Source organism: Dasypus novemcinctus, chromosome 26, assembly GCF_030445035.2.
Source record: "Dasypus novemcinctus isolate mDasNov1 chromosome 26, mDasNov1.1.hap2, whole genome shotgun sequence".
NCBI classification, from domain to species: Eukaryota; Metazoa; Chordata; class Mammalia; order Cingulata; family Dasypodidae; genus Dasypus; species Dasypus novemcinctus.
In genome coordinates this window covers 8,946,683-8,965,845 of record NC_080698.1, presented here as the reverse complement: position 1 = coordinate 8,965,845, position 19,163 = coordinate 8,946,683, and the positions used below count along the sequence as shown (strand labels likewise).

At 37.5% G+C, this 19,163-nt stretch overlaps 1 protein-coding gene and 1 pseudogene across 7 annotated transcripts in view; one reads left to right on the top strand and one right to left on the bottom strand.

Annotated features, from left to right (window-relative positions):
* MAP4 (microtubule associated protein 4) overlaps window positions 1–19,163 on the top strand; it is a 255,102-nt gene that overhangs the window by 96,366 nt on the left and 139,573 nt on the right. The window lies entirely within an intron of this gene.
* On the bottom strand, window positions 675–17,181 carry LOC139437668 (BTB/POZ domain-containing protein 7-like; annotated as a pseudogene).

Genomic DNA, 19,163 nt, shown 5'->3' with positions numbered 1-19,163 from the left:
ACACAAGGGCGAGGTTAAATCTAGTGTGAGCTGGCTAGAGGGGTGGGCCCACTCTAGCCAGCTTTAGTAATTTCAGGTATTAACCTTTTGCTATTTTATAATTCAAAGGCACCTATATAATGATTCAGTAATCATATTTATTTGTTAATTCTTAACCCTCAGATACAAGGAAGTTCTTCAGCTTTTGTTTATCTGGGAATATTGTAATTCCTCCCTCATTTTAGAAATACGGTTTTGCTGGATACATAATTCTTGGAAGGTAATTTTTTGCTTTCATTACTCTAAATATGTCTTCCCACTGTCACTGCCTTCTTGCCTCCATGGTTTCTGATGAGAAATTGGCATTTAATCTCATTGAGACTCTCTTGTATGAGACACATTATAGTCACAGGCTTTCAGAATTCTTTGTCTTTGGCATTTGACACTTTGATTATTCCATGGCACATTATGGGTCTATTTGGGTTTATCTTTTTTTGGAATTTGTTGAACATCTTAGACATGGATTTACATTCATGTCTTTCATTAAATTTGGAAAGTTTTCAGTCATAAATGCTTTGAATGTTCTTTCTGCCTCTTTCTTTCTTTTTTGGGGACTCCCACAATGTATATATTGGTATGCTTGAGGGTGTCCCAGAGGTTCCTCAGGCCCTGTTCCTTTTTCTTATATCCTCTTTCTACTTCTCAGACTGGATGATATCTGTTGTCTTATCTTCAGGGTCACTGATTCTTTCTTCTGCCAGTTCCAATTTGTTGTTGAACCCCTCTAGGGAATTTTAAATTTCAGTTACTGTGGTCTTTAGTTCTGTTTGGTTCCTTTTCATAATTTCCATCTCTCCATTGATACTTACTTTGTGTTCATCTCTCATTTTCCTTATTTCATTTACTTCTTTGTCCATGTTTTCCTTTAGCTCTTTGAGCACATTTAAGGCCATTTTTATTTCAAATCTTTATAATGTCCCAGGTCTGGTCCTGCTCTTGGATGGTTTCTAATGCTTTAATCTTCTCCTTTGCCTGGGCCATTGCTTTCTGTTTCCTTGTATATTTGGTGAAATTTTGATATTAAATGTATTATCCCTAGGGTTTGAACTCTGTGTGGGCATCTCTTCCTTTACCTTGTATGCAATTAGCATTATGATGGAGCTTTCCCTGAATGCTAGGAGATAAACAAAAAAGAGAAGGAAAAAGGAAAACCCCATTCCCAGAGCCTTTGTAGATTGACCTGTGTGAATGTTCTCCTTCAGGGCTTCAGTTTTCTTCATTTTCAGGATAGTATTGGCCATTCAGGGTCCCTTACACTTCCATTTGAATTTTTTTTTTTTATCCCCTACCCCCCGCACCTTTTTGTTTGCTGTCTGCTTTCTGTGTCCATTCACTGCACGTTCTGCGTTTTTGCTTGTCTCCCTTTTTGTTGTGTCACCTTGCTGAGTTGGCTCTCTGCGGCGCTTGCTGGCCAGCGGCACTCCACAGTGTGTGGGCAAGCCTTCCTTCACAAGGAGGCCCTGGGACGTGAACCCAGGGCCTCCCATATGGTAGATAGGAATCCAACTGATTGAACCACAGCCGCTTCCTCTTCCATTTGAATTTAATGATTGGCTTTTCCATTTCTGCAAAAAAGACTATTAGAATTTTCATTGGGATTGCTTTGAATCTGTAAATTATTTTAGATAGAATTGTACTCTTAATATTTAATCTTCTAATTCATTAACACAGAATGTCCTTCCATTTATTTAGGTCTTCTTTAATTTCTTTAAGCAATATTTTGTAGTTTTCTGTGTATGAGTCCTTTACATCCTTGGTTCAGTTGATTCCTACGTATTTGATTCTTTTAGTTGTAAGTGGAGTATTTTTCTTGATTTTCTTTTTAGATATTCATTGCTAGTATATAAAAGCACCACAGATTTTTGTGTGTTGATTTTATACTCATATTTTGCTGAATTCATTTATTAACTCTAGCTTTGTTGTGGATTTGTCTTTTATATGGTACATTTTGTGATATCTTTTATTGTACTGTATTATTGGACTTTTATTTAACCTGGAGTTCCTAAACTGTACACAGAAGTACTCCAAGACACCATATCAAACTCACAGGGGTTGCTACAGGGTATTTTACACTTTTTCTAGAAATACTTAACACCTGTAGGACATTGTAAACCACCAGTTTGGTTGGTATCAACAGCTGTCAACATTAGATTGTGCTATATTCTTTTTTTTTTTTCCTTTCTGGTTGCATCATTGGCTTTTTGGTGTGTCACTTGGCCACACAGGGGCCTGTGCCTCACTGCACAGGTCTGGGATGCCTTTTTTCTTTTTCTTTTTTTACCAGGAGGTCCTGGGGATCGAAACTGGGTCCTCCATATGATAAATGGGAGCTCAGTTGCTTGAGCCACAGCTGCTTCCCTGTGCTATATTCTTTACAATAATTTTATATCTTTGCAAAACTGGTTTTCCGTAGTTGTTTTAATAAGTACCATGTGAAAATCAATATGGAACAGGAAATGAGAATTATGGTGTCCATACTGATTCTTGGATTTCAAAAGCTGTATAGTGTTCAACAGACACACACATATCCCATTAGTAATCACAGTTATTTAAGAGTAAAATAATATTTTTCTTTCTATTTGTATGTATTATTTTTTCAAATTGCTACTTAAGGAGTCAGGACTAAATACTAATTCGACTTAACTAAGAAATGGAACTCTTAGGTTTGCTTTTTGGTTTTTTTTTTTGGTATAGGGGTGCTCTTAAAAGTTCAGTGAGACACTAAAAGGCATGAGCTGAGAAATTTTAGTCAGATCTGTCCATTTTGTCCGTTATGACTGCTAGTTTTAGTCTTGCTTAAGAATGCTTTTTGTGCTCTTACGTACATAAATATCCTCTCATCATATTATCTAATGTTTTAAAAAATTTTTTTACATTACTGTCTTTAATTCATCTGGAATTCTCACAGAAGTTGCAGGAAAGCTAATGCTATTTTTTTCTTAAATGCATATGAGCATCTTGCCCCAATGTCATTATTGAGTGGCCTATCTTTTCAATACTAATTTGAAATGCCATTCTTACTGTAAATTAATTTCTAGAGGTAGATTTTAAACAGAGAATTAGTTTGGATTTTCTGTTTTGATTGTACATAATTGATACTTTCATTGAGTAGTTCCATAAAGGGAACTCATGGTTTTTTGCCTTTAAAAAAAAAGTAAAGAAGAAAATTTCAAAACTAGGTATTATCACCCCTTTTTCCCTGAAACATACCCTTCTATGCTTCCTTTCATTATTGCCTTTTTTTAAAGGATTTATTTATTTACGTCTTATTTTTCTTTATTTATCTCCCCCTTCCCCAGATGATTCTTCCGTCTGTCTGTTCATTGTTTGCTCCCCTTCTCCAGGAGGCACTGGGAACTGAACCCAGAACCTCCTACATGAGAGGCAAGTGCTGAAAAAACTGAGCCCATCTGCTCCCTGCGGGCTGCTGTGTCTGCTGGCTGGTGGCATCTGCTCGTTGCTGCGGGAGCAGCATCTTCTCATCTTTTAGGAGGCACTGGAACCCGAACCTGGGACTTCCCATGTGGTAGGCAGGTGCCCAATTGGTTTAGCCACATCCGCTTATTATTGCTTTTTTTTCTTTTCCTCTATCTGGTTCTATCATCGTCTTTTTGGTACGTCGCTTCACTACAGCACCACAGAGGGGACTGCACCTCACCATGAAGGTCTGGGACACCTTTTTTTTTTTTTTACCAGGTGGTCCTGGGGAACAAACCTGGGTCCTCCACATGGTAAATGGGAGCTCAACTGCTTGAGCCACAGCTGCTTCCCTATTTTTTATTTTTAAACATATATTGTAAAATGTCACACAAACACAGAAGAGCACCTAAAATTTTTTATAGATTAAAAAGAAAGTAAACATCCCTATAATAACTGCTTTGATTAGTAACTAGAATTTTACCAGCTCTTCCTGAAGCCCTCTGTGGTATCCTGTTCCAATCTCAACAGTTGTTACCCATGCATCCCCACCCAAAGACAGTAAAAATAACCATTCTTCTGTCTTTTATGATAATCACTTTCTTGCTTTTCATTATAGTTTTATCACTCAAATGTGTAGTTTTAGTTTTGCTGTTACACACACATATAAACATATGCATAACTTTAAAGTTTATTAATCTACAGATCCCCCCAACCTCTTTCTAGTCTTATCTGTTAAAGACTTGTATGGTTTTCCCATAGTCTGAATTTCACATCCTCTTGGCATTTAACACTCTTCTTTTCTCTGAATTTCCTGTAACTTGCTAGTTGGATCCAGAGGCTTTAGGTTTGTTTTGTTTTGTTTTAATACTAATACATAGGTGGTTATAAGGTTTTGCATCAGAAGGTACCTAATGTCTGATTTTTGTGATATGGGTAGCTGTATTTCTCAATGCCTAAATCCATTAATTCACCAGGAGTTGTCAAGTAGTGATATTCTAAACCTTTATCACTCCTTCTTTTATTAGTTGGAATATTTTTTAAAAAGAAAAATTCCCTTTCCTTGCTGCTGGTTAGCCAGGCAAGATAAATGCTTGATTCTTCTCTTTTATTTTGCCTTTATTTATTTAACACATTATTCTTCAAAATAATGAATTAGGTCACTATCATCCTTCAAAGATGACCAATGCTTTTTTCTCCATAACTATAACCTCATGAATTTATGCATGTTTGGTACATTTTGATCCATTGCATTTGTTATTGTTACTGATATCCAGATCATCTCAGGCAAATGGGAGACTTTTCAAGTAGTCTTTGAAATCCTTTTGACATGATTCTGTTGACTTTGATAGCTTCTTTGCTGTCAGATATGACAAGATATTCCTGGCCCATCTGGTAAAATTCCTGCCCCAGACTTAGAATCAATGACTACTCCAAGAAGTCTTATTTCTTTTAGTGTGAAATGATATTTGAAGTTCACAGTATAGGCACTAAGAATGCTTGTTGCACCTAGGTTTGTCATTGTTATTAGGTCTTTTCTGTGGACATATTATATTCTCCTCCCTTCCCCCCATTTGTTCTTGCTTCTACAAGTATTTTATCTTCACCACTCCCTCCATAAATAATCTGGATAGTCAATTAGCTAGAAACAAACCACTGTCAAACTACTTCTAAAATGCCTGTCACCTTGGGAAATAATCCTCAAATAAATTTTTTATTTTAGTATATTTTTTTCAATTCTCTTTTTTTTTTAAGTTAGTAGATCATACCAAATGTTACAATAAAAAACTTGAGGTTCCCATATACCACACTCCCCAGCCCCTTACTCCCATCGTTTTTTTAAATTGTATTATTTTGAAGATACATAGATCACAAAAAATGTTACATTAAAAAATAAATGAACTTCCCATATACCCCCAACTCCCCCCCACCCCATTCCTCCCACATCAACAACCTCTTTCATCATTGCAGCACATTCATTGTATTTGGTGAATACATTTTGAAGCTCTGCTGCACCACATGAATAATAGTTTACATTGTAGTTTACACTCTCCCCCAGTACATTCAGTGGGTTATGGCAGTTAATATTTTCTATTAGAGACATTGTGAGCTTAAAAACAATCATGCATAACGTACAGAATTCCCATACATCATCCTTCTACCAGGACCTTGCATTGTTGTTACAGATCATCATCAAAGAATACCATCAAAATGTTACTACTTTAAAAAAAAAAAAAATTACTACTAACTATGGCCTATAGTTTACATTATATATGTGTATGTGTATATGTGTGTGTATTATATATACATACAGTGAACTTACAGAACAATCATCCGTAATGTACAGAATTCCCATATAACACTCCTCCACCAACACCTTTCATTATTGTGAAACGTTACAGATTATTAGAGAATATCATCCGACTATTATTACCACTATGGTCTATACTGTACATTTGGTACATTTTTCCATATTCCCCCATTATTAAAATCATGTATTAGTGTGTACATTTGTTATAGTTAATGAGAGAACACTCATATTTGTACTGTTAACCACAGTCCATCATCCACTACAGGGTTCAGTGTTCTACAGTTCCATGCCTTGTACAGTCCATCCAAAGTGTATACTCTGTGTCCTTCACTTTCAGCACAGAGTTGTGCAGTCATTGCCTCAGTAAATTTTTAAATGTTTTCCTTAGTCCAAAAGAGAAAAATCCCATACTCCCCTATTGTTCTCAAATACATTTTTTTCAGAACATTTATACTACTGATTTTTTTCTTTTGCTTCATAAATATTATCTTCCTAATAATTGTTCTTAGCTTAATAGGTCCCAGTTTTGCAGGTGAGAGAAAGAAAACACAGAGCTTTTTTTTATATGTGATTAACAGTATTAGTTCTGTGACTCTTGTTCATTCATGTGAACATCTAACACATTGTTGACCCTGACAGGTCATATAATTTTTCAGTATGTATGCTTAAATAGTTAAGAGCTTGAGAAATTACCTTCTCCCCAATATTCCAGGAGATTTTTGAGGCTAGAATTTGTTTCCATAGAATGTTTTGACCTAGAACAGTGGTTCTTAAAGTGTGGTCCTTGGATAAGCATCATCAGCATCACTTGTAAGCTTATTCTTTGAAATGCAGTATTCTGACCCATTTATCCTGGACTTCATCAGAAATTCTAGTGTTGGGGCCCCAAAATATGCATTTCAACAAGCCTTTCCAGGAGATGTGGATGCACAACAAAGATTGAAAACCATTGATCTAGGAGAAAGAGCTTACATAAGGCCTGGAATGGATGAGATTCTGCAATAATTTCTCCCAGCTCAAGTAGACTGGAACCTTCTACTGTGGAGTATCATAGCTAACTGAGGTAGCCACTAGAGGGTGCCTTTGCATCATCCAGACCATATGAATCCCATTCTCTTCGCTGCCACCAGGCTTCCCTGGTCATTCCCACAGCAGACTTACTATGGTTCTCTTCCTCAGAGCACACATGCACTCTCAGCTTCTTTTTACTTCTTTTCTCTGCCAGTTTGATTTCCCATCTGTAAACTCTTGGGAAGAAGGGGGTAATTTAAAAAATTTAAAACAAAGTAAATTTGAATATCTATATCAGACAATGTGATTGTTTTAAAAAATGTGTGTTCTTTTCAGTGGTATGTACACTTAGTTGAGAAAGTTTTAGTTTTATGAATAGGGGTTCTATGGGTAAATTAATCAGTGAGAAGGCAGCATAGCAACTGCCTTTTGAACTATGATTTATCTCTTATTGCCCAGTGTTCCAGTGATTAGGGTTCTGCAAGTCTTATCTGGCAGAAAATTAAGCAAGCTTTTTTCCTATTCTAAAGTTTAGTTGTTTTTATGTTGTAATGTGATTTTTATTCTTCTTGGCTTAGATTTTTAGATTATTAGGTGTTGTGTATGCTAGAATTTTAGCCTCTATCCTGTTTTAACTGCCTCTTCCTGGCTTTTGTTTTATTCTGGTAAGCTGTTTATTTCTTTAGTAGCTTCCCCAGGTATGCCTGGAGCAATCTTAGCTATGGTAATGCCATTTATGCTAGATTTTTGAAAAATAGGTTTTATTTTTTAGAGCAATTTTAGGTTTTACAAAAAAAGTTGAGCAATAGTATAGAGAGTTCCCATATACTTCCCCTCTCCTGCACAGTTTCCTTAGTTTCCCTTATTATTAACATCTTGTTTCAGTGTGGTATTTTTGTTATAGTTAGTGAACTAATATTTGTTTTCTTTTATAATGAACTAATACTGATACATTGTTATTGTATTAGTCAGCCAAAGGAGTGCTGATGCAAAGTACCAGGAATCTGCTGACTTTTATAAAGGATATTTATTTGGAGTAAAAGCTTACAGTTACAAGGCCCTCAAGAGACCAACGCAAAGCTGCTTTCTCACCAAAGTCAGCTGCGTATTGAAGCAAGATGGAGAACCATCTCTGCCTGGTCTCTTCTTCTTTCTTCCTCTTAAGGCTCTGTGGGCCTAGCTTCTTCTAATCTCAGCTGTAGGCTGGCATAGGGTTTATCTCTCAGGGCTTCCTGTATTAGTCTGGCATAGGGCTCGTTTCTTTCCAGGCTTTCTCAGCTGCAAACTGTCAGGCGAATGGCACAGCTCTCTCTGGAGCCCCAGGATCAAAGGTGACAGAGCTTCTGTGTCTCTTCTGTGTGTCTTCTGAGTGTTCATTTATACCATCCCACCAAGGAGGCAGGGACTCAGTCTGAGTCATGCCTTCTGATGTGGTTGAATCAAAGCCCTAATCTTAATAGATAATTTAATCAAGACATGTCAGCTGACTCTAATGCATTCAAAGGGTATCATACCCAGAGGAATAGATTAGTTTGTAAACATAATCTTTCTTTTTGGGAGTCATAAATAATCTCAAACTGCCACAGTTATTAACTGAAGTCCATAGTTTACATTAGAGTTCATCTTTGTGCTGTATAGTTCTGTGAGCTTTGACAAATGCATGATGTCATGTGTATATCTACAGAGTAGTTTCACAGCCCTGAAATCCCTATTCATCCTGTTCATTTACCTGTTCATCCTATCCTGGCCCAAATCCCTGGCAGCTACTAATTTTCTTTATGGTTTTGCCTTTTTCAGAATGTCATATTCTTAGAGTCATACAGTATGGATGTAGCCTTTTCAGAATGGCCTCTATCACTTAACAAGGTGCTTTTAAAGTTTCTCTAAGTCTTTTTGGGGTGTGATAACTTTTCTTAAAAAAATATTAATTTATTTTTAATTGTGATAAAATATACATAACATAGAAATAATTTAAAAATTTTAATTGGACAAAAACTTCCCAATTCCCCTCTTCCCCACCCCCAGTAACTACTGTTCTGCTTTCTGTCTCTATGAATTTGCTTATTCTAAGTATTTTATATAGGAGAGACCATACAATATTTGTCCTCTTGTGTCTGGCTTATTACATTGAATAATGATGTCTTCAAGGTACATCCATGTTTTAGTATGTACCCAGAACTTCATATCTTTTTACAGCTGAATAATATTCCACTGTCTGGACATACTATGTTTTATTTATCCATTCCTCTGTTGGTGCACACTTGGGTTGGTTCCACCGTTTGGCTGTTGTAATAAATGCTGGGCTAAACATTGGTGTACAAATGTCCATCCGAGTACCTGCTTTCAATTCTTTTAGGTATATAACAAGGAAGTAGGATTGCCACATCATATAGTAATTCTCTGTTTTACTTGAGAAACCAACAAACCGTTTCCCGCAGTGGCTGCCCCATTTTCCATTTCCACCAACTATATTCAAAAATTTCTATTTCTCTGCATTCTTGCCAAAACTTATTTCCAGCTCTTTTGAATAGCTATCCTAGTGGGTATGAAGGGATATCTCATCGTAATTTCAATTTGTATTTCTTTAATGGCTAAGGTTGTTGATCCTTTATTCATATACTTATTGACAATCTGCATATCTTTTTTTGGAGAATATCTCTTCAACTCCTTGGCCCATTTTTCAATTGGGTTGTTTTTGTTGTTGAGTTGTAGGATTTCTTTATTTATTTTGGATGTATAATTCTTATCAGATATATGGTTTCCAAATATTTTCACTTTCTTGATGATGTCCTTGTTAAAAAATTATCGCTATTATTTTATTAGAGAAGTTGTAGGTTTACAGAAAAGCCATGCATAAAATACATAAAATAGAGTTTCCATATACCTCATTATTAACACTTTACATTAGTTTGGTATATTTGTTATAATTCATTAAAGAACATTTTTATAATGTGCTATTAACTCTAATTGTACTATTAACTATAGGCCATTCTTTATAATAGGGTTCAATGTTATACATCCTTTATTTTTGCTTTGTTTTTAATTTTTGTTCTAGCAACATCTATACAACCTGAAATTTCTAGTAGAGATTGCTATGTTATATGGTAATTAAGCTTTCTGAGGAACTGTCAAACTGTCTTCCACAGAGGCTGCACCATTTTACATTGTACCCAGCGAACAAACTACAAGGTTCCTATTTCTCCAAATATTCTCTAACACTTGCATTTTTCTGGATTTTCTTAATAGTAGCCATTCTAGTAGGTGTGAAATGTTATCATGTTTTGGTTTCGATTTGCATTTTCTGATTAGCTAATGAAATTGAGCATCTTTTCATGTGCTTTTTGTTCATCTGTTATGTTTTCTTTAAAGAAATGTTTTTTAAAAAATGGCCAGTAGACTTGAATAAATGGTTTATCTTTTAATTATTAAAGTGTAGATTTCTTTATACATTCTGGCTATTACACTTTCGGGTATGTGGTTTCCAAATATTTTCTACCATTGACTAGGTTGTTTTTTTTTTTTAATTTTAATGATAAAGTCCTTTGAGTTCCAAAAGTTTTTAATTTTGATGAAGTCCCATTCATCTGTTTGTTGCTTGTGCTTAAGTGTAAAATCTAAGAAACCATTGCCTAAGACCCAGATCCTGAGGATGCTTCCCTACATTTTCTTCTAGGAGTTCTATTTATTTATTTATTTATTTATTTATTTTAAAAGATTTTTTATTTCTTTCCCCTTCCATGCCCACCCCTCCACCCCCCCACCCCAGTGTCTGCTCTCTGTGTTCATTTGCTGTGTGTTCTTCTGTATCCACTTGTATTCTTGTCAGCGGCACCAGGAATCTGTGTCTCTTTTTGTTGTGTCAGCTTGCTGCGTCAGCTCTCCATGTGTGCATCGCCACTCGTGGGCAGACTGCCCTTTTTTTGTGCTGGGCGGCTCTCCTTAGGGGGTACACTCCTTGTGAGTGGGGCTCCCCTATGCGGGGGACACCCCTGCGTGGCACTGCACGTGGGCCAGCTCACCGCACGGGTCAGAAGGCCCAGAGTTTGAACCTTGGACCTCCCATGTGGTAGGCAGATGCTCTGTCGGTTGAGCCAAATCTACTTCCCTCTAGGAGTTTTATAATCTTGGTTCTTATATCCATTTTGAGTTAATTTTTATATATTGTGTGGAATAGGGGTCCCCTTCAATCTTACAAATGGCTATCCAACTTTCCCAGCACTATTTGTTAAAGAGAATGTTCTTTCCCAATTGAGTGACTTGGGTACCTTGTCAAAAGTCAGTATTTCTGTCTCAATTAGATTCCTTTGGTGTCTGTATCTATATGTGTGCCAGTACCATGCTGTTTTGTCTTTGGCTTTATAATAAGTTTTAAAGTCAGGAAGTATGAGTCCTCCAACTTTGTTTTTCTTTTTCAAGATGGTTTTGGCTATTTGGGGCTCCTTATCCTTCAAAAACAATGTGGTGATTGACTTTTCCATTTCTGCAAAAAAGACTTTGGAATTTTTATTGGGATTGCATTCAATAGAATTAACATCATTTTTGTTCTCAATTTAGAAATCAAAATTTAGAAATTAGAATTTCATACCTTGCACAAGTATGTTAAATTCCAAGAACAGTGCTCTATGGTAAAGTTCCATGGCTTCTACTGCCCTTGACATGTTTAGCTTCTCTGTGACAAAAGCCTGAACTTCACTGAGGCTCCCCATAGAGGGGCTACAGTGTAAAACTGAGAGGTGTACCATGTTGGTATCTATACAGTGTGATATAACTTGTGCATATTTTTTTGGTATAATGGACTCATCCAATATAATTCTTGTGGGAGTCCTCAAAGTTTGGTATGTGATTTCTTTACTAGTCTGTATTGTCCTTTTAATAAATTTCAAAAAAATAGGGAGCTGGCTGAAATAATAGCCTTGTGAGTTTTGAGCTCTTTATCTTAGCCAGGGGTTCTATAGACCCCTTTGCCAGTCAGGTGAAAACCATGGAACCCTTCTCAGAAAGTAGCCGCAGATAGTTTTATGACATTTAACATCAGAGGTCAGAGAAAATAAAGATATTACGTTGATTTTTTTCAATTCAAGCTCACAAACCCCCCCCCCCCTAAATCTTAAGAACCCCTGATCTAAACACTTCTGGTTTTCCACCAAAAGCTCAACCAGTTCAGAGTCTGAAGAAAAACTAAGGACAACATCATAATTACATAATGAAAGAGTCCACGCATACCTACATCGAGGAAATTTGGCGTTCCAAATTCTTCACTAAGCTGAACGAGGATATTGTCATTTTGAAACCTTGAGTCCACCACTCCAAACTCTCCTGTATAAAGGTAGTGTACTGGGAAGCGGACTTGGCCCCATGGATAGGGCGTCTGCCTACCACATGGGAGGTCCGCGGTTCAAACCCCTGGGCCTCCTTGACCCGTGTGGAGCTGGCCCACGCGCAAGGAGTGCTCCCTGTAAGGAGAGCTGCTCAGTGTGAAAGAAAGTGCAGCCTGCCCAAGGATGGCACTGCACACATGGAGAGCTGACACAACAAGATGATGCAACAGAAAGAAACACGGATTCCTGGTGCTGCTGATAAGGATAGAAGCGGTCACAGAAGAACACACAGCGAATGGACACAGAGCAGACAACTGGAGCAGGGGGAGGGGAAGAGGAAGAGGAGGGAAATAAATAAATAAATAAATCTTTAAAGGTAGTGTACCAAAGCAGAAAACAGGACATATCTATAACAGCTGTATTGATGTCTATTATTATTTCTATATTTGGATAAGAAAGCAGTGTTTTAAAAAATGGAAACCTTACTGTCAAAATGGCACAATGAACAGGGAAACAAGGTTTTTGAAATATTAAGTCTATATCAGTACAATATTTGTACTCATAAAGATTAACTATACCTTTCTGCAGTGTCCAGGCTTCTTGTAGAGCCAAACTGCCTTGTAGAAAAAAGTTCTTTATGGCTGAAGTTCCTTCATATTCCTCCACTAATGCACTGACATCTCTAACACCCAAAGAGGAGTTCTTGCATCTGCTTGATGCGATCAGCAGATCTGTTAGATTTTCGACACTTACTAAACTTTTTTCCCCCAACCCACCCTGTTATTATCTTTATATCGCTTATATATGAACATACATAAACAAGTGTATAGTAAAAGTTGTGAACATATAAAACAAAGATGCATAACATCATACTGGGGTCCCATATGTCAACCTTCCACCAACACCTTGCATTGTCGTGAGATGTTTGTTACAAATTATAAAAGAATATTGTCGCAATCTTACTAATTATAGTCCTTATCTTACATTTGGTGTCTTTTCCCCCAAACCCAATCTATTATTATTTTTTAAATATATTTTTTATGATAGAAGTTGTAAGCTTATAAAACAGTCATGCACATGTGCAGAATTCCCAAACAACACCCCTCTATCAACATATCACAGAGTCGTGGAACATTTGTTACAGATAAGGTAATATCATCTGATTGTTACCATGTCCATAGTGTACCTTTGGCACACGTTTTCTATACTTCCCCATTATCAACACAGTACGTCTTTGGCATAGATGCAAGAATATTATATTATTACTGCTAACCACAGTCCATAAGTCACTCCAGTTTTATTTTTCCCATGCTTCTTTACATTCCCATCATCCTGCAATAGTGATGTACATTTGCTCTAGCTCACAAAGGACACTTTTGCTTCTGTACTGTCAACCACAATTCTCATCCACCTCTTGGTTTATTGTGCTATTCAGCTCCTAGAATATTCTCTAGCATTCTGTCAATTGGCATTTACATCCCTAGACTACCATTTTCAGCCACATCCCCATGTGTAAACTAGCTGTTCCTCACTGTGTGTTACCATCTACTCTATACATTTCCACACTTTTACAGTTAAAACTAACTAAAACTTCTACACGCATTAATAAACATTAGTAGTCCATCTCAGTCCTCCTCTTATCTCCTTTAAGAATCTACCACCTACGACCAGGGCTTGCAGATATTTTCCTACAATTTCTTCTACAAGATTTATGGTTCTTGCTTTTATTTTTAGGTTTTTGATCCATTTTGAATAAGTTTTTGGATAAGGTGTGAGATAGAAGTCCTCTTTCCTTCTTTTTTATGGATATCCAGTTCTTTCAGCACAATTTGTTGAATAGACTGTTCTGCCCGAGGTATGTGGGTTTGACAGGCTAGTTGAAAATCACTTGACCATACATGTGAGGGTGTTTCTGAACCATCAGTTTAGTTCCATTGGTCTATGTGTCTGTCTTTATTCCAGTACCATGGTGTTTTTACCACTATAGCTAGGTAATATGATTTCAAGTCTGGAGATGAGGGTTCGCTTTTCCTTTCTAAGATGTTTCTGGCTGTTCAGGACCCCTTACCCTTCCAAATAAATTTGATAATCGTGTTTTCAATTTTAAAAAATGCTGGTGGAATTTTATTGGGATTGCATTGGATCTGTATATCATTTGAGTAGAATTGACATCTTAATGATATTTAGTCTTCCAATCCATGAGCATGGAATATTCCAGTTATTTAGGCCTTTTTTGATTTCTTTTAATAAATAGTCACAGTTTTCTGAATACAAGTGACTATTTAAGTTTTATCTGTCATATTTTATTTTCACCACTCTTTTATTGAGATAATCTTCATTTCTAGACTCTCTTCCAGGCCTCTCTCTCCTATCTTTTCAGGCTCTAGCACACCCTTTAGTATTTCCTGAAAATCTGGTCTCTTGCTTAGAAATTCTCTCAGTATCTGTTTATCTGTGTATATTCTAGTCTTGCGCTCATTTTTGAAAGATAATATTGCCAGATATAAAATTCTTGGCTGGAAGTTTTTCCCTTGTATCTTAAACATATCATACCACTGTCTTCTTGCCTCCATGGATTCTGATGAGAAATCAGCATTCAATCTTATATGTTATGCATTGCTTTTCTCTTGCTGTTCTCAGAATTCTCTCTTTGTCTTTGGCATTTGACATTCTGATTAGTATGTGTCTCGGATTGGTCTATACAGATTTTTTTGGATGGGAGTACTTTATGCGTCTTGGACATGGGTATCTATGTCCTTCAATAGGGTTGGGAAATTTTCTACCATTATTTCTTCAAATATTCCTTCTGCCCCTTTTCCCTTCTCTTTTCCTCCTGGGACACTCATGACACATGTTTGCATGTTTCTTGCTGCCATCTAGTTCCCTGAGAACTTGTTCATTTTTTTCCATTCTTTTCTTCATCTGTTCTTTTGTATGTTCACTTTCAGAGGCCATTTCTTCACGCTCACCAATCCTATATGATTCCAATGTTTTTTAAAAATTTCATTTATTGCACCTTTCATTTCCTTAAGATTTGCTATTTTTCTATGTATGCTTTCATATTCTTCTTTGTGCTCATCCAGTGTCTTCTTTTTTTATTATTTATTTTTTTCCAATGTCTTCTTAATATCCTTAATCTCTTTAGCAATCTCATTGAATTTATTAAGGAGATTTGTTTGAACATCTATGTTTAGTTGTCTCAACTCCTTTATGTCATCTTGGAGGCTTATCTTGTTCCTTTAACTGGGCCATATCTTCCTGTTTCTTGGTATGGATTGTAATTTTTTGTTGGTGTCTTGGCATCTGGCTTACTAGAGTATTTATTCTGGTACAGTTTTTCTTTTTAGGGCTACCTGCATTTTCTCCCTTGCTGGTTGTGCAGCAGGAAGCAAGGATGTAGTTAGTGCTATAAGCTGTGGCGGCTCAAGCTGCCCTCATTACCCCAGGGTCCAATGAAACTTCTCCCAACTTTCTCCTTTGCCAGGAGTAGGGATAGAATCACAGCTGTGTGGAATAATCCATGTCATGAGTCCTAAACTCATTGTAGTTGCCCAGAGAGACTGATGAAGCTTCATGCCCCTTTCTCCCCTGCCTGGGGCAGGAATGGGGCTGCAGGTGTGGGCAGCAGTCTATGCAGTGTGGGATCAAGATGACTGCAGTTACCCCAGTAGCCTTCTGATTATTCATTCTATGCCAGCCAAATGTACCTGCAGTTACTTGGATAGACAGATGCTGGGCCCACCAGCCTCTTCCCTGTCAGAGGTTGACTGGAGCCTAGCCTAGGACTATAGGCCAATGTGGGTGAAAGAAAACAGTTCCTACCATCATTATAATTTCCTGTCAGCTGGGCTTCCCCTCATTGTGGGGGTGGAGTCAAAGTGGCAGCCACCGCCTCATTCTGACTTGGACAGATTCATACCCTAGCTGTTCCTGGGGTTAAACTGTAGCCATCTGAGTCTACTAATCAGTAGCCGAAATCAGTGGCTAAATGTCTCCTCCTCCCCTGTTTTTGGGAAATGGCGCTTCCAATTCCAGCCACAGAATAGCTACTGGGGCAGCTTGCGCTGCCGAAGTAGGATAATCACCGGCCTCTGCAGCTTGGCCAGTAATTTACCAGAGAGGCTGGTGCAGGTCCCTGCCTCTTTTCCCTGCTGAAGGTGGGGCTGAGACTTATTATGCTAGAGCTGCAATCTGATCTGGATGGAAAGAACCCGGTCCCTACCTGCACTGTGATTTTCAGTCTGTCCCACTTTCATTTGTGCCAGGCGTGAGTTAAGATGGCTGCTACTAGCCTCTTTCTGACTGGGACAGGTAGGTGTTCTTAGGATTACACTTTAGCCCGCTGAATTTACTCAGTAGCTGAAGTTGGTGCCCAACTGTGTCTTCCTCCCCTGTTTTTGGGAAATGGAGCTTTCAATTCCAGCCACCAAACAGCTCCTGAGGTGGTTTGTGCCTCCGGTGGAGGGTGGACACTGGCCTCTGTGGCGTGGAGTGCTCTACTTAGGAATCTTCTCTGCAGATGGGGAGTTTCCTCCTTCCAGTTATTAAAGGATGTTGCAGGATGCTCTTCTGTCTCCTGGAGCCCCCAGACAGGTGCTTCAAATAGCTCCAAATAGCTCTGGGTGTTTACTAACTGCCCTATAGTAGGAGCTGATTCAGGAGCTCCTTGCTTGGCCGCCATCTTGCTAGTTGTCCAGTAAACTTATTTTCGAAGGTGGTTAAGTCCAGATGTTCTTTTGTTTGTTTGTTTTATTTTTTTGTTTTGTGATCTCATGGCTATGGTCAAGGCTATACAATTTTGATTCACAGCCATAGCCTTGCCCATAATATGATGATGTTCTTACAATAATAGTTTGTTGGGCTTGTGAATATCCCCCTACCCTCTGGGACAATGAATGAGGATAATTAGATGAATTTGCACCCGTTTTCTTCAGTCACTCAGGCATTCCATCTGCTGGTTTTCAGAGTATAATCTTGGAGGCCTTTACAGACTTTCAACCTTGGATCCAGCAGCCTCTTGTTCAACCATTTCCTGGAGGCTCCTCCTACCACTGCTGCTGCTCCCAATGCACCAACATCCAGCATTGCCGTCCACACCGGGTGCCAACACTCCTTCTGCCGCTGCCGCCCTCTTAGCTCCTGTCAGCAGCTCAGGCTCCAAGACTGCTCCAGGTTCCGCTCGACACCATCTTGACTCCTAGAGAGCGCGGGAGGGGCTGGGCAAGGCCCTAGGGCACCTGCGCAGTGCTGACTGGGGTCAATCGACATCTTAACTATCTTTAGTCTTCCAAACCATGGTCTTGGAATGTTTGTCCATTTATTTAGATCTTTTTAAAATATTTCTTTTAATAAAGTTTTGTAGTTTTCCTTGTATAAATCCTTTATAAACTTGGTTAAATTTATGCCTAAATATTTGATTCTTTTAGATGCTTTGGTAAGTGTAATTATTTTCTTCATATTCTTGTCACATTGCTCATTTCTAGTGTATAGAACCCAACTAATTTCAGTGCGTTTATCTTGTATCATGTAACTTTGCTGAATTCTATTAGTTCCAGTACTTTCTTTTCAATTCTTTGGGGGTTTTCTCTTATAGGATCATGTCACCTACGAATTGGGATAATTTGATTTCTCCCTTTCCAATTTGGGTGCCTTTTTTCCCGCCTTACCTAATTGCTCTAGCTAGAACTTCCAGTACAGTGTTGAGTAACATTGTTGATGGTGGACATCCTTGTCTTGTTCCTGATCTTAGGGGGACTGCTGAGTCTTTCACTACTGAGTATGATATTTGCTGTGAGTTTTTCATAAATTCTCTTTATCATGTTGAGGAAGTTCCCTTCTATTCCTTGTTTTCTGAATGTTTTATCATTAAAGGATCATATGCCTTTTCTGCATCGAGATGTTCTTGTGTGATTTTTTCTTCATTCTATTGATGTGGTGTATTACATTATACTGATTGACAGTCATGTTAATTAAAAATTTACATACATTAAGCATCAGTACCCCTTCTCAGCCCTCATCCTATTTCTTAGTAACTTATACTCTAGATTTTAACTCCATTTGTTTATTTTTCATATTTAGTACATATTAGTGAGACCATACAATATTTGTCCTTTTGTATCTGGCTTATTTCACTCAGCATAATGTCCTCAAGGTTCATCCATGTTGTCATATGTGTCCCAATTTCATTTCTTCCTACAGCAGCATAGTACTTCATTGTATGTATATACACATTTTCTTTATCTAGCCATCTGTTAATGGACATTTGGTTTATTTTCATCTTTTGGCAATTGAATAATACTGCTAATTGTACAAATGTCTGTTCATGTCACTATTTTCAGTCCTTCTGGATATATTCCTAGTAGAGGGATTTCCAGATCATCTGGAAGTTCTATATTTAGCTGAGGAATTTCAAACTTTCTTCAGAGTTGCACCATTTTACATTCCCACCAGCAGTGAAGGAGTATTCCTGGTTCTCCACACACATCTTTAACACTTACAGTTTTCTTGTTTGTTTGTTTTTAAAATAATGGCTGTTTTATGTGGTGTGAGATGATATCTCACTGTAGTTTTAATTTGAATTTCCCTTATAGCTAATGATGCTGAACATTTTTTCATTGCTTTTTTGCCATTTGTATTTCCTCTTTGGAGAAATGCCTGTCTTTTGCCCATTTTTCAATAGGATTGTTTGTCCTTTTATCATTGTGTTGTATGATCTTTTTATATAGCATGGAAATCAAACCCTTATCAGATATATGGTTCCCAAATATTTTCTCCCACTGAGTAGGCTGCCTTTTCACCTTGTAACAAAGTCCTTGGAAGCATAAAAGTGTTTTAGGTTTCGGGCTGTCCCATTTATCCAATTTTATTCTTTAATTGTTTGTGCTTAGAATGAAAGGTTTGAGAAACCACCCCTACCACCAGTTCCTAAAAATGTTTCCCTACATTTTCTTCTAAAAGTTTTATGGTTCTAGTGTTTATTTAGGTCTTTGATCCATTTTTAGTTAATTTTTGTATGAGATAGAGGTCTTCTTTCTTCTTTCTTTTGGGTATGGATATCCAGTTCTTCT